Raw genomic sequence first — 15543 nt, 5'->3', positions numbered from 1 at the left:
CATCCTCTCCAATGTCCAAGACAATGAAGTTTGCAGGGATGTAGTGGTTTTCAACCTTTACCAGGACATCCTCTACTATGCCATATGGCTTCTTCATTGTCTTATCTGCCATCTCTAATGGGATGTATGCAGCTTGTACCTCAAGGATTCTTAACTTCTCCATTACAGAGAGTGGCATGAAGTTGATGCTTGACCCTAGGTCATACAGAGCCTTTTCAAAGGTCATGGTGCCTATAGTGTAAGGAATCATAAAGCGTCTAGAATCTGGAAGCTTCTGAGGTAGCCTCTGCTGAACCAAAGCATGTAGTTCTTTGGAAAGCAGTGGAGGTTCTTCCCCAAGAGGCTTTATACCAAACAACTTGGCATTCAGCTTCGTAAGAGTTCCTAGGTATCGAGCAACTTGCTCTTCCCTAGTGTCTTCATCCTCATCAGAGGATGAGTAGTCATCAGAACTCATGCACTACAGAAGTGCATTGATGAGGGAAAAAAACGATTCCACACAAACTCGCCGACAAGTATACCGGGTCGCATCAAGTAGTAATAACTCACAGGAGTGAGGTCGATCCCATAGGGATTGATGGATTGAGAAACTTTAGTTTGGTGACGAATTTAGTTAAGTGAATAGTTGATGATTTGAGTGAAATTCGATTAACAGAAGTGAAATTGCAAGTAAACTAAAGTGCAGAATGAAAATTGGCAGAAGCTGAAAGTGCAGAAGGAGTAAATTGCAGAAACTTAAAGTGCAAGAAATTAAAAGAACTGAAACATAAATTGCAAGAAAAGTAAATAATTGAAACTTAAAGTGCATGAAATGTAAATTACTAAATCTAAACTTCTGAGAAACTTAAATTGCATGAATGATAAAGGAATTTGGGTGTTGGGAATCAAGATAGAACTAGAAAAAGTAAATTGCAGTAAACTATAGAATGCTCAGATGAAGAATTCAGAAAATAGATCAGTTAGGAATTTAATATCAAAACAGAAATGAAGAACTTGTAAAAGAAGATAAAACAGAAAGAAAACTTAGATCACTTCTTAGATCCTCAATTTTAGAAGAATAACAAAAACAGAAAGAAAATTTAGATCTCAATTGCTCTCTTAACAAAACAGAAAACAGGAAGTTGCAAATGAAATAAAAGTGGAAGAAAAGCTAAGATCAGATCTCCAATTCTTCAAAATACAAAAGGGAAAAGTAAAAGATAACTTCCAATTGAAGGAATTCAGCAGAATTCTCCAATTCAAGTTCTCAGATCCAAAACTGAAAGTAAAAAGTTGCAGAAGAGAGAAAACAAAAATAGAAAGGAAACTTTAGATCTGATATCTGTTCTCAAATTCTAAAATGAAAACTAAAAGAGAGCTCCCTAATGAAATCAAATTCCTATCTATTTATACACTTTCCAATTGTGGCATCCAGTACTTGGAGTGGGCTTTTTGGCCTATGAAGAATTGGATCAAAATGGCCATTTATTGCAGCTCCCAGTGGAACGTTGCGTTCTCTAAGTGAGTGCAGCATTTATTTATCCACGTGTGCGCGTTGCTGACGCGTGTGCATCCTTTTGCCTTTTTGCTCATCGACTCGTGCGTGTCATATACGCGTGCGCGTCACTATCAGTCTTCAGCTCCAAACATGCTCGCGCATCTCTTTCACGCGTACGCGTCGTTGATAGTGTTAACTTAGTGAGTGCTACGTTGGCTTAGTGAGCGCTGCCCACGCATGCGCGTCCTCTACGTGTGCGTGGGTTAGCAAATATCCATTTCAGGCTTTAGCACCAGCCACGTGTGAGCGTGCTTTGTCCCAGATGCTTCATCGACGCGTGCGCGTCAAGCACGCGTGCGCGTCGATTGCAAAACTTTTCCTCAAATTTTGAATATTACCCGAAAATGCTGAGGAAGTGAACGTAGCGCTCTCTTTTGAAACGAGCGCCAAACACTTCCACGCGTACGCGTCATGCACGCGTACGTGTGGGTCTTTGAGTTTTGCCCCTGATGCATGCGCGTCGTGCACGCGTGCGCATCACAAGTGAGCGTGGCGTTCATTATTTGAACGCAACGCCATACTGTATTGCTTCTCCATTTCTTCATTTTCTCACCTAAAATCAACCAAACAAGCAATCAAAGTCTCACCAAAATCACAAGAATTTGCATCAATAATAATAATCACTTAATTCTTGCATAAATCTCATGATTTTGTATAAAATAAATGATGTTTGACTGAATCACAATAATCGTGAAATTCCACTCCAACCACTTACTTATTGTGCAAGAAAGTACATAAAACCTAATGAAACAAATGAAAAATGCTTGTGAAACTAGCATAAGATAACTTGTCATCACAACACCAAACTTAAATCTTGCTTGTCCCCAAGAAAGCACTAAAACATGAGAAGAAATGAAAGAAATTAGAGAAGCATATATATCCTTATTTTGCAGGTAATTGAATTTGGTTCATGGGGTTTTATGCAGATGCAATTGAAGCTCTTCTTTTTATTAGATTTCAGGCTTGAAATGTCCCTTTAAATGATAACCATAGTTGCTGCTGTGAGCTTTGTTATTCATCCATCCTTGCTGCTGTGAGCATATATATCTTTTTCAAAGCTAAGTGTTATGTGTTGCAGCAGCTTTTTAGCTTTTTCTTTCAGTCAACACATCTCCACCACAGACAATTGGCTTACAATTCATCCTAAGACATTGATGTCCAGCACCTCTTTAGGCTACTAAATGCTTTGTAATTAGGTTACTCTTGATGGTGGATTTTCGGTTGGTAATCCCGGATTAGTTAATCGAAGTTGCCAAGTTTGAAAATACTCCTCAGAACCTACTAATCCAAGCAGATCCTAATACAATAGCATCACAGACATTTATCCTAAGGTCCAAGTTATTGGTGTCTAGCCTTGTTATTTGTTTCTTTCATTTTTTGTTGCCAATTATTGGCTTTTCTTCCTTTCTTTTCTTGCTCTTTCTTTTTCCAAGGGTAATTATTAATTGAAGGCTTTACAATAGCAACTAAGTTCTCACTACAAGGGATCATCCTAACTTTTATCTTTTATTAATGAGCTTGCTTTAGCAATCAAACATACATACCACCATTGAACTCTATTACTATTCCTACCACATTGGACATTCACTTTCTTTTTCAACATTTTTCTCTTATTGAATCAAAAGGAAAAAGGGACAAGTTATAACATCTAAATTGATGAAGATGAAAACAAGTACTTAAACCAGAACATTTATTTTGGAACTTAGGGAAAGTAGACAACAGAATTTAAACTTTATAACATGAAAACACAATCTTTCTTATTGATAGACAAGGAGCAATACCACCTTTCAATTCTCTGATTGTTTTCCTTTATTCTTGGCATCTTGCTTCTTCTTGCTTCTCCTTTCTTTCAGCTGTTCTTCAGTCCCAAATCTCTCCTCATCCCATAGTCCAGCATCCACCAAGTGTTGCTTCATTCTTTTCTTTCTTGCTTATTCCTTGAGCTCTATGGAAATCCATGAGTTCAGTGCATTCTTGATATGGTTTGATTCCTCTGCTTAATAGTGGCATGCTACGGGTTAGGTAGTCTAGACTCATTTGAGTGTTCAAATCATATTCCTAGCCTCATTAGCTGTGTGGTAGAGATTCTTCCATTCTCTGAGGTCTTGAAGATATTCCTCAAGCTAATCATGTCGTTCAGATATTTTATTGAAAGACTCCTGGAATCGATTTGATTGTTCCCTGTGTTGCTCTAGCAGTCTTGCTTGAAAATCTTCTTGTTTCTCCATCATTTGCAGTTGCCAATTCTCCTGCTGCTCCTGATTTCTCACATACTGCTCATGTTGGGCCCTCAGGTATTGCTGGGACATTTCTGCAATGGCATTCTGGATCTGGCTTAAGTCCATTGCGCCAGAAGCTTGTCCCTCTTCCGTTTGTTGTCTCTTCCTTCTTCCTTGAGTTTTTGTCTCCTCCTGGGTGTCAGTGACACCGTCCATCCTTTTCTTAGTGATTCCTCTGCCTCTCTTTACCAGATCTGTATCTGCATCCTCCAAGATTACCCCTGCTCTGTTGCATAGCCTCAGTATAATGCTTGGGAAACCACGTCTGCTTGATTTGCTGTTGTCTTCAGCCATCTCTTGGATGCTGTCTGCTATGATTTGTGGGATATTGATTTCTCCTCCTCAGAGTTTGCAATATGTTAGAATTACTCTCTTTATTGTGACCTCTAAGGTATTTCCAGTGGGGAGTATGGATCTTCTTACTATCTCATACCAACCTTTGGTTTCAGGTTTGAGATCAATCCTCTTCAAGTAGCTTGGGTCTCCATCTGAATCCCTTTCCCAGTGTTTGCCTTCCAAGCATAAACCATTTAGTAGCTCATCAGGGTCATGTTCACCCTTCATTATTTCATCAAAGTTAGGTTCTCCAAAGGGTATCACTCTTATCTGCAAGACCCTCATGATGGATGCTGGGCTAAAATCCACATCAACTCCCCTAACATAGCTCTTGTACGGAGGACTGGTTTTGCTTGATCTCACAGCATTTGCATAGAACTCCCTTATCATGGTTGCACTTATGTCCATGAGGGGTGACGATCGGTTTTTCTATCGGTAAAGAAATATAAAAATATGATCCCGTTGTAAGTATAGCTTCTAAACCAACAGAAAATCCTTTCGTACAAACGTTTTGGTTGTCACAAGTAACAAACCCCTTTAAAATTGATAACCGAAGTATTTAAACCTCGGGTCGTCTTCTCAAGTAACTGTAGGGAGGTGTTCTTATTATTGGTTATGAGTTTTGTAAATTGAGGGTTTTGATGGTAAGGAACAAGTAATTTAAATGACAAGTAAAATAAATAAATAACTGTAAAATAAACTCTTGGCAAGGTATGAAAATTCGGAAGTCCTATCCTAGTTATCCTTATCAATGATGATGAGAATTATATTTTGCTCCCACTAAGTCAACCTCTAACTATGAAGGTAAGTCAAGTAGATAAATCAATTTAACACCTAAAGTCCTAGTCAACTCCTAAGGAAAGACTAGAGTTATAGGAATTTAGATCAATCAGCAAAGATAACAATTATCAATCACGATGAGTTTGACAACTCAAGAGTTACTAATTAATCAAATTAAGCCAAGAATATAAAAAGCTAAATAAGAATCATAAATTTGAAATACCTCAGTTTATATTAAATAAAGAAAATCCTAACATGAATGGTTTATAAGCCAGTTTGGCAACATAAGTAATTAAATGAGAGCATTAAAGTATCTGAATGTAAAAGAGAAATATAAAGTAAAAGAAATATTGAACCTGATGAAGAGTTGAAATCCTAAATCCTTTAAGAGGAATCCTAATCCTAAAACCTAAGAGAGGAGAGAACTTCTCTCTAAAAACTACATCTAAATTATGAAAAGTGAATTATTGAAGGCCTTCTCATGAATGGATGCATTCCCCCCACTTTATAACCTTTCATCTGTACTTTTTGTACTTGGATCTAGGCCAAAAAGGGTTTCAGAAATCGCTGGGAGCATTTTCTGCAGTTTCTGGTGCGTGGCGTCTGTCATGCATCCGCGTGGGTCACGCGGTCACATCATCTGGGAGTTTTCCTTATCACGCGTTCGCTTCGGTCACGCGTACGCGTCATCTACATTCTGCTCAAGGCGCATATCCGCGTTAGTCACGCGTTCACGTCACTGCATTTTCGCGCTAGGCATGCGGCCGCGTCGTCTATGCGTTCGCGTCGCTGCCAGTTTCTTCAAAAACTCCATTTTTTTGCTTTCCTTTCATTTTTGTATATTTCCTTTCCATCTTTTAAATCATTCCTGCCTTAGGAGATCTGAAAATACTCAACACACAAATCACGGCATCGAATGGTAATAAAAGGTAATTAAAATAATTATTTTTATAGCATAGGAAACATGTTTTTCACATATATCACATAATAAGGAAGGAAAAGTAAAACCATACAATTTCGCATGAATAAGTGGGTGAAGGGTTGAATAAATCACTTAAATTGAGCACAAAATATATCATAATATATGGGTTTATCAACCTCCCCACACTTAAACAATAGCATGTCCTCATGCTAAATCCAAGATAAAGAGTAAGGTATGGTTAAAGTGGTGGAATCTCATGCAATGCAATCTATTCTAAATGTAACTGCCTAAATGAATCAATTCTAATTATTATTCACTTGTATATAAAGCTTACATGTAGTTAAATTAATTCATATCCTCAAGGAATCATATATGCATAGCCAAACCTTAGATAATGTTAAAGCACCTTTACAATTGAGATGGGTAAAAATATTTCACAAACTTGCAAGACAATTAAGAATTTAAGCAGAGATATATGGTGATGAGCTATTGAACCCTCACTGGATTTTGTGTTTACTCTCTAGTCACTCAGTGTTTATTGGGTTAATCACTCTATTCTTTTTCTATCCTTACTTTCTATAACTTTGTTCTTCATCTAACCAATCAACAATTACAGAATACAGACATACAAAAATCATGAGGTCTTTTTCAAGGTTGTAATAGGGCCAAGGTAAAGGTGAAGGCATATGTATAAGGCTAAGTGAGCTAATAAGCGAATCCTTGATTAGTCTAAGATCTCACCTAACATACATACTTTATGAATCAAAGTTTCTTAACCTATTTGTCCAAATTTTCCCTCTTTGTATTGCAAACTCATGTATTAAATTTAATTTTGTCCCATGTGCATTGATTCTTTTTATTTTGCATTTGGGGAATTTTTGTATCCCTTTATTTAAATACTAGAAAAAAATTTTTTTTTTAATGCACATAGTAATTCAATTGTTTTGATTTCATATGAGCATGCTTCCCAAATTTTTGCATTTGAAATAGCTTATTCTTTTTAAATTCCTACTTTGTTTCTATCATCCCATGTTCCCATAAAATTCCCTATTCTTAAATTGTACACAATATCTATCTTAAGCTAACCAAGAATTCAACATGGGATTTTTATTTTATTTTTCTGCTTAAGGCTAGTAATGTGGTTTATAGAACAAGAGGGGATTAAAAAGCTCAAAGGGGGCTAACAATGGTGATGCACAAGGTAGGCTAATTTGGGATAAGTGAGGAAAAATTCAAATGATGGCCTCAATCATCTCTTGGTATGTATCTATATTCTATAATTGGACATATAGATTGAAATAAAGTAAAGAACATCAGAATGAAAAAGAAGGGTAAAACACACAGGAATGAGAATTATGGTTTGAATGTAACCATACAATTAAGCTCAAGACTCACAGGCTGTGTGTTCTCTAGCTAAAAAATCATATATCAGTTATACATGTCATGCAAGTAAAAATTAAGAGTTCCCATTATTCTCAATGTAAATCTTAGGGTGGCCCTTAAAATCTTAGTGTTGTTCCTTGATGAAATGTTGTTAACTAACTAACATGTAATGCTATATATACAAGGTGTGTGGATTGTTTTAAATTACTAAGATGTCTAGTTTACTCCTTTTATTTTCAATTAAATCAAACTATTATATGCTAAAAGGGTAAACTATACTAATGAATCCACATATTCTATAATTAATAAGTTTAAAATTGCAAACAAAACTAAATGGCTAAAATATGAACTTAAGTGCAAAATGCGGAAATAAAGTAGAAATACAGCAAAAAAACAATGTATATGTACTGAAAAATAAAAATAAAGATAAAAATAAAAAATAAACAAAATAAGATAAAAAAAGAATCTGTAGTGGTTCACCAAAAAGATACGCCAGGGATGGCGATCTCCCCACACTTAAAGTAAAGCATCGTCCTCGATGCTCACTCAAGCTGGGTGTGAAGGAGTGTCATCACCGGAAGAATGGGCTGCTGGGGTCTCTGTGGTGGCCTGAACATCTGCAAACTGGATGAGGGTAGGAGGATCTGTCTGATGCAGTGGAGGCTCTGACTGTATAGGAATCTTTGGGTCTGCAGCCTGAATCTGGTGTGGCTCCTCCTACTGTGGCACAGCCTGCTCTGGTCCTGCCTGCTTGATGAGCGGATAATTTATACGCTTTTTGGCATTGTTTTTAGTATGTCTTTAGTAGAATCTAGTTACTTTTAGGGATGTTTTCATTAGTTTTTATGTTAAATTCACATTTCTGGACTTTACTATGAGATTGTGTGTTTTTCTGTGATTTCAGGTATTTTCTGACTGAAATTGAGGGACTTGAGCAGAAATCAGATTCAGAGGTTGAAGAAGGACTGCTGATGCTGTTGGATTCTGACCTTCCTGCACTCAAAGTAGATTTTCTGGAGCTACAGAACTCGAAATGGCGCGCTTCCAATTGCGTTGGAAAGTAGACATCCAGGGCTTTCCAGCAATAGATAATAGTCCATACTTTGGCCAAGAATGAACGACACAAACTGGCGTTCAACGCCAGCTCTCTGCCCAAATCTGGTGTCCAACGCCAGAAAAGGAGCCAAAACCAGAGTTGAACGCCCAAACTGGCACAAAAGCTGGCGTTCAACTCCAAGAAGGACCTCTACACGTGCAACACTCAAGCTCAGCCCAAGCACACACCAAGTGGGCCCCGGAAGTGGATTTATGCATCAATTACTTACTCATATAAACCCTAGTAGCTAGTTTATTATAAATAGGACCTTTTACTAATCTCTTGAACCATCTTTGGATCATTTTTATCTTTGGATGCCTGGTTCTTAGATCAGAGGGGCTGGCCATTCGGCCATGCCTGGACCTTTTACTTATGTAATTTTAACGGTAGAGTTTCTACACTCCATAGATTAAGGTGTGGAGCTCTGCTGTTCCTCAAAGATTAATGCAAAGTACTACTGTTTTCTATTCAATTCATCTTGTTTCACTTCCAAGATATTCATTCGTACTTGAATCTGAATGTGATGAACGTGACAATCATCATCATTCCCTATGAACGCGTGCCTGACAACCACCTCCGTTCTACATTAGATTGAATGAGTATCTCTTAGATCTCTTAACCAGAATCTTCGTGGTGTAAGCTAGAATGATGGCGGCATTCAAGAGAATCCGGAAAGTCTAAACCTTGTCTGTGGTATTCCGAGTAGGATTCAATGATTGAATGACTGTGACGAGCTTCAAACTCGCGATTGCTGGGCGTTAGTGACAGATGCAAAAGGAGGGTGAATCCTATTCCAGCATGATCGAGAACCCACAGATGATTAGCCGTGCTGTGACAGAGCATGTGAGCATATTTTTCACTGAGAGGAGGGGATGTAGCCACTGACAACGGTGATGCCCTTGCATAAAGCCAGCCATGGAAAGGAGCAAGACTGATTGGATGAAGATAGTAGGAAAGCAGAGGTTCAGAGGAACGAAAGCATCTCTATGCGCTTATCTGAAATTCACACCAATGATTTACATAAGTATTTCTATCCCTATTTTATTTATTATTCGAAAACACCATTATCAATTTATATCTGCCTGACTGAGATTTGCAAGGTGACCATAGCTTGCTTCATACCGACAATCTCCGTGGGATTCGACCCTTACTCACGTAAGGTATTACTTGGACGACCCAGTGCACTTGCTGGTTAGTTACACGGAGTTGTGAACCATGGTCTTGGCATCATGTTTTTGGCGCCATTACCAGGGAAAGAAAGAGCGATGAAATTTACATAATTAAAGTGTAATCACGATTCCGCGTACCAAGTTTTTGGCGCCGTTGCCGGGGATTGTTCGAGTTTTCGGCAAGCTTTTGGTCCGGTAACATCAGTGCCAAGTTTGATCCGGCAACAACACCAAGTTTTTGGCGCCGTTGCCGGGGATTGTTTGAGTATGGACAACTGACGGTTCATCTTGTTGCTCAGATTAGGTAATTTTCTTTTTATTTTATTTTCAAAAATTTTTCAAAAATATTTCTAAAATTTTCTCATCTGTTTTTGAAAATAATATAAAAATGTTTTCAAAAATTTTATTCAAAATTTTTAAGAATGAATTCTAGTGTTTCATGAAGCATGTTGAAGCCTGCCTGGCTGTAAAGCCATGTCTAATTCCTTTGGGAATGAGTATGTCAGGCGTGTCATGTCTGAATTACATGCTGAAGCTTGGCTGGCCATTGGCCATGTCTAGTGTTTTGGACCGGAGCTTTCATTGAAAGCTTGGCTGGCTAGTGAGCCATGTCTAATTCCTGGACTGAAGCTTTAGACTAAGAATGCAAGATTCCTGGAATTCATGTTAAAAATTTTGGAATCCTTATTTTTTCTTTTTCAATTAATTTTCGAAAAAAAATACAAAAAAATTTAGAAAATCATAAAAATCAAAAATATTTTTCTGTTTCTTGTTTGAGTCTTGAGTCATATCATAAGTTTGGTGTCAATTGCATATGCATCTTGCATTTTTCGAAAATATCATGCATTCATAGTGTTCTTCATGATCTTCAAGTTGTTCTTGGTAAGTCTTCTTGTTTGATCTTGATGTTTTCATGTTTTGTGTCTTTTCTTGTTTTACAAGTGCATTTCTCGTTTCTTAGAGTCTAAACGTGAAAGATTTCTAAGTTTGGTGTCTTACATGTTTTCTTTGCATTAAAAATTTTTCAAAAATATGTTCTTGATGTTCATCTTGACATTCAAAGTGTTCTTGGTGTTCATCTTGACACTCATATCATTCATGCATGCATTCATTGTTTTGATTCAAAATTTTCATGCATTGAGTCTTTTTGTTGTTTTTCTCTCTCATAAAAAAAAATTCAAAAAATAAAAAAAAATATCTTTCCCTTTTTCTCTCATCAAATTCGAAAATTTGGATTGACTTTTTCAAAAATTTTTAAAATCAAATTGTTTCTCATGAGTCAAATCAAATTTTCAATTTGAAAATCTTATCTTTTTCAAAATCTTTTTCAAAAATCAAATCTTTTTCAAAATTCTTAGTTATTTTCGAAAATTCCAAAAATATTTTTCAAAAATCTTTTTCTTATTTTTATATCAAATTTTCGAAAATAACATAATCAATTAATGTTTTGATTCAAAAATTTGAAGTTTGTTACTTGCTTGTTAAGAAAGATTCAAACTTTAAGTTCTAGAATCATATCTTGTGATTTCTTGTGAATCAAGTCATTAATTGAGATTTTAAAAATCAAATCTTTTTCAAAAATTAATTTCTATCATATCTTTTCAAAAACATCTTCTTATCTTTTTCAAAAGTTTGATTTCAAAATATCTTCTCTAACTTCCTAACTTCTTATCTTTTCAAAATTTGTTTCAACTAACTAACTAACTTTTTGTTTGTTTCTTAACTTTTTCAAAACTACCTAACTAACTCTCTCTCTCTCATTTTCGAAAATATCTTCCCCCTTTTTCAAAATTTCTTTTTAATTTATTAATTATTTTAATTTTTAATTTTTAAATCTTAATTTTCGAAAATTACTAACATTTTTCAAAAACTATTTTCAAAAATCACTAACTCTTTTTCAAAAAATCATTTTCGAAAATTCCTTCTCTCTCACATTTGTGTTTCTTCCATTATATTACATTCTTTGTCACCCCCTCTTCTTCTACTCACACAGGGATCTCTATACTGTGGTATAAAGGATCTCTATTATTATTATTATTTTTCTGTGCCCTCTTCTTTGTCATATGAGTAGGAGCAAGGATAAGAACATTCTTGTGGAAGCAGATCCAGAACCTGAAAGGACTCTGAAGAGAAAATTAAGAGAAGCTAAAATACAACAATCCAGAGATAACCTTTCAGAAATTTTCGAACAGGAAGAGGAGATGGCAGCCGAAAATAATAATAATGTAAGGAAGATGCTTGGTGACTTTACTGCACCTAATTCCAATTTACATGGAAGAAGCATCTCCATTCCTGCCATTGGAGCAAACAACTTTGAGCTGAAACCTCAATCAGTTTCTCTAATGCAGCAGAACTGCAAGTTTCATGGACTTCCATCTGAAGATCCTTTTCAGTTCTTAACTGAATTCTTGCAGATATGTGATACTGTTAAGACTAATGGAGTAGATCCTGAAGTCTACAGGCTCATGCTTTTCCCTTTTGCTGTAAGAGACAGAGCTAGATTATGGTTGGATTCTCAACCCAAAGACAGCCTGAACTCTTGGGATAAGCTGGTCGCGGCTTTCTTAGCCAAGTACTTTCCTCCTCAAAAGCTGAGCAAGCTTAGAGCTGATGTTCAAACCTTCAGACAGAAAGAAGGTGAATCCCTCTATGAAGCTTGGGAAAGATACAAACAGTTGACCAAAAAGTGTCCTTCTGACATGCTTTCAGAATGGACCATCCTGGATATATTCTATGATGGTTTATCTGAGCTATCAAAGATGTCACTGGACACTTCTGCAGGTGGATCCATTCACCTAAAGTAAACGCCTGCAGAAGCTCAAGAACTCATTGACATGGTTGCTAATAACCAGTTCATGTACACTTCTGAAAGGAATCTTGTGAGTAATGGGACGCCCATGAAGAAGGGAGTCTTGAAGTTGATACTCTGAATGCCATATTGGCTCAGAACAAAATATTGACTCAGCAAGTCAATATGATTTCTCAGAGTCTGCATGGAATGCAAGCTGCATCCAACAGTACTCAAGAGGCATCTTCTGAAGAAGAAGCTTATGATCCTGAAAACCCTGCAATAGCAGAGGTGAATTACCTAGGTGAACCTTATGGAAACACCTATAACTCATCATGGAGAAATCATCCAAATTTCTCATGGAAGGATCAAAAGCCTCAACAAGGCTTTAATAATGGTGGAAGAAACAGGTTTAACAATAATAAACCTTTTCCATGATCCACTTAGCAACAGGCAGAGAACTCTGAACAAAATACTTCTAATTTAACAAACTTAGTCTCTGATCTATCTAAGGCCACTGTAAGTTTCATGAATGAAACAAGGTCTTCCATTAGAAATTTGGAAGCACAAGTGGGCCAGCTGAGTAAAAGGATCACTGAAATCCCTCCCAGTACTCTCCCAAGCAATACAGAAGAGAATCCAAAAGGAGAGTGCAAGGCCATTGACATAAGCAAAATGGACGAACCCAATGAGGGAGAGGAGGACATGAATCCCAAGGAGGAAGACCTCCTGGGACGTCCAGTGACCAATAAGGAGCTTCCCTCTGAGGAACCAAAGGACTCTGAGGCTCATCTAGAGACCATAGAGATTCCATTGAACCTCCTTATGCCCTTCATGAGCTCTGATGAGTATTTCTCTTCTGAAGAGAATGAGGATGTTACTAAAGAGCAAACTGCCAAGTTTCTTGGTGCAATCATGAAGCTGAATGCCAAATTATTTGGCATTGATACTTGGGAAGTTGAACCTCCCTTGTTCATCAATGAACTAAGTGATCTGGATCAACTGACATTGCCTCAGAAGAGACAGGATCCTGGAAAGTTCATAATACCCTGTACCATAGGCACCATGATCTTTAAGGCTCTGTGTGACCTTGGTTCAGGAATAAACCTCATGCCCCTCTCTGTAATAGAGAAACTGGGAATCTATGGGGTGCAAGCTGCTAAAATCTCATTAGAGATGGCAGGCAGTTCTAGAAAACATGCTTATGGACAAGTAGAGGACGTGTTAGTAAAGGTCGAAGGCCTTTACATCCCTGCTGATTTCATAGTCCTGGATACTGGAAAGGAAGAGGATGAATCCATTATCCTTGGAAGACCTTTCCTGGCCACAGCAAGAGCTGTGATTGATGTTGACAGAGGAGAATTAGTCCTCCAAATGAATGAGGACTCCCTTGTGTTTAAAACTCAAGGATCTCTCTCTGCAACCATAGAGAGGAAGCATGAAAAGCTTCTCTCAAAACAGAGTCAACCCAAGCCCCCACAGTCAAACTCTAAGTTTGGTGTTGGGAGGCCACAACCAAACTCTAAGTTTGGTGTTGAACTCCCATATCCAAACTCTAAGTTTGGTGTTGGAGAGTTTCAACAATGCTCTGAACATCTGTAAGGCTCCATGAGAGCCCACTATCAAGCTATTGACATTAAAGAAGCGCTTGTTGGGAGGCAACCTAATGTTTATTTATCTAATTTTTATTTTCATTGTTTTTCATGTCTTTATAGGTTCATGATCATGTGGAGTCACAAAATAAATAGAAAAATTGAAAACAAAATCAAAAACAGCAGAAGAAAAATCACACCCTGGAGGAGCATCTGTCTGGCGTTCAGCGCCAGAACAGAGCATGGTTCTGGCGCTGAACACCCAAAATGGGCAGCTTCTGGGCGCTGAACGCCAGAACAGGCATGGTTCTGGCGTTCAACGCCAGAAATGGCACACAAATGGGCGTTGAACATCCAAAATGGCCATCAACCTGGCGCTGAACGCCCAGAGTTGTGTGCAAAGGCATTTTTACATGCCTAATGGGTGCAGGGATGTAAATCTTTGAACACCTCAGGATCTGTGGACCCCACAGGATCCACTCAGGATCTGTGGACCCCACAGGATCCCCACCTACCTCCACTCACTTCTTCTCACCACTCTCTTTCACACAACCCCATAAACACTCTTCCCCAAAAACCCTTCACCAATCACCTCAAACTCTCTTCCCCATCACCTCTTCACCACTCACATCCATCCACTCTTCCCCATAAACCTACCTCATAAACTCCACCTACCTTCAAAAATTCAAAACCAATTTCCCACCCAAACCCACCCATATGGCCGAAACCTTTCCCCCCTCCCTTCCCTATATAAAGCCCTCCATTCTTCATCAAATTTACACAACACACCCCTCTACACCCTTCTTGGCCGAAACACTTCCCACTCTCCCTCTCCTCCATTTCTTCTTCTTCTTCATCTATTCTTTCTTTTATTGCTCGAGGGCGAGCAAAATTCTAAGTTTGGTGTGGTAAAAGCATAAGCTTTTTGTTTTTCCATTACCATTGATGGCACCTAAGACCGGAGAATCCTCTAGAAAGGGGAAAGGGAAGACAAAAGCTTCCACATCCGAGTCATGGGAGATGGAAAGGTTCATCTCCAAAGCCCATCAAGACCACTTCTATGATGTTGTGGCCAAGAAGAAGGTGATCCCTGAGGTCCCTTTCAAACTCAAAAGAAATAAGTATCCGGAGATCCGACATGAAATTCAAAGAAGAGGTTGGGAAGTTCTAACAAATCCCATCCAACAAGTCGGCATCCTAATGGTTCAAGAGTTCTATGCTAATGCCTGGATCACCAAGAACCATGATCAAAGTAAGAACCCGGATCCAAAGAACTATGTTACAATGGTTCGGGGGAAATACTTAGATTTTAGTCCGGAGAATGTGAGGTTGGCGTTTAACTTGCCCATGATGCAAGGAGATGAACGCCCCTACACTAGAAGGGTCAACTTTAATCAAAGGTTGGACCAAGTCCTTATAGACATATGCGTGGAAGGAGCTCAATGGAAGATTGACTCCAAAGGCAAGCCGGTTCAACTAAGAAGATTGGACCTCAAGCCTGTAGCTAGAGGATGGTTGGAGTTCATTCAATGCTCAATCATTCCCACTAGCAACCGGTCTGAAGTTACTATAGACCGGGCCATCATGATCCATAGCATCATGATTGGAGAAGAGGTGGAAGTTCATGAGATTATACCTCAAGAACTCTACAAGGTGGCTGA

The 15543-nt window shown here is 38.0% G+C and overlaps 1 non-coding gene across 1 annotated transcript; it reads right to left on the bottom strand.

Moving 5' to 3' along the window:
* Positions 1 to 12099: 12099 nt before the first annotated feature.
* Positions 12100 to 12207, bottom strand: LOC112752476 (small nucleolar RNA R71). Its single transcript, XR_003176911.1, has one exon. It is a non-coding gene; the product is annotated as a small nucleolar RNA R71 (small nucleolar RNA).
* Positions 12208 to 15543: the final 3336 nt, after the last annotated feature.

The sequence above is a fragment of the Arachis hypogaea genome, chromosome 15 (genome assembly GCF_003086295.3).
Source record: "Arachis hypogaea cultivar Tifrunner chromosome 15, arahy.Tifrunner.gnm2.J5K5, whole genome shotgun sequence".
Taxonomy (NCBI): Eukaryota; Viridiplantae; Streptophyta; class Magnoliopsida; order Fabales; family Fabaceae; genus Arachis; species Arachis hypogaea.
Note: the sequence above shows the minus strand (reverse complement) of the source record. Positions and strands in the feature narration are given on the sequence as shown.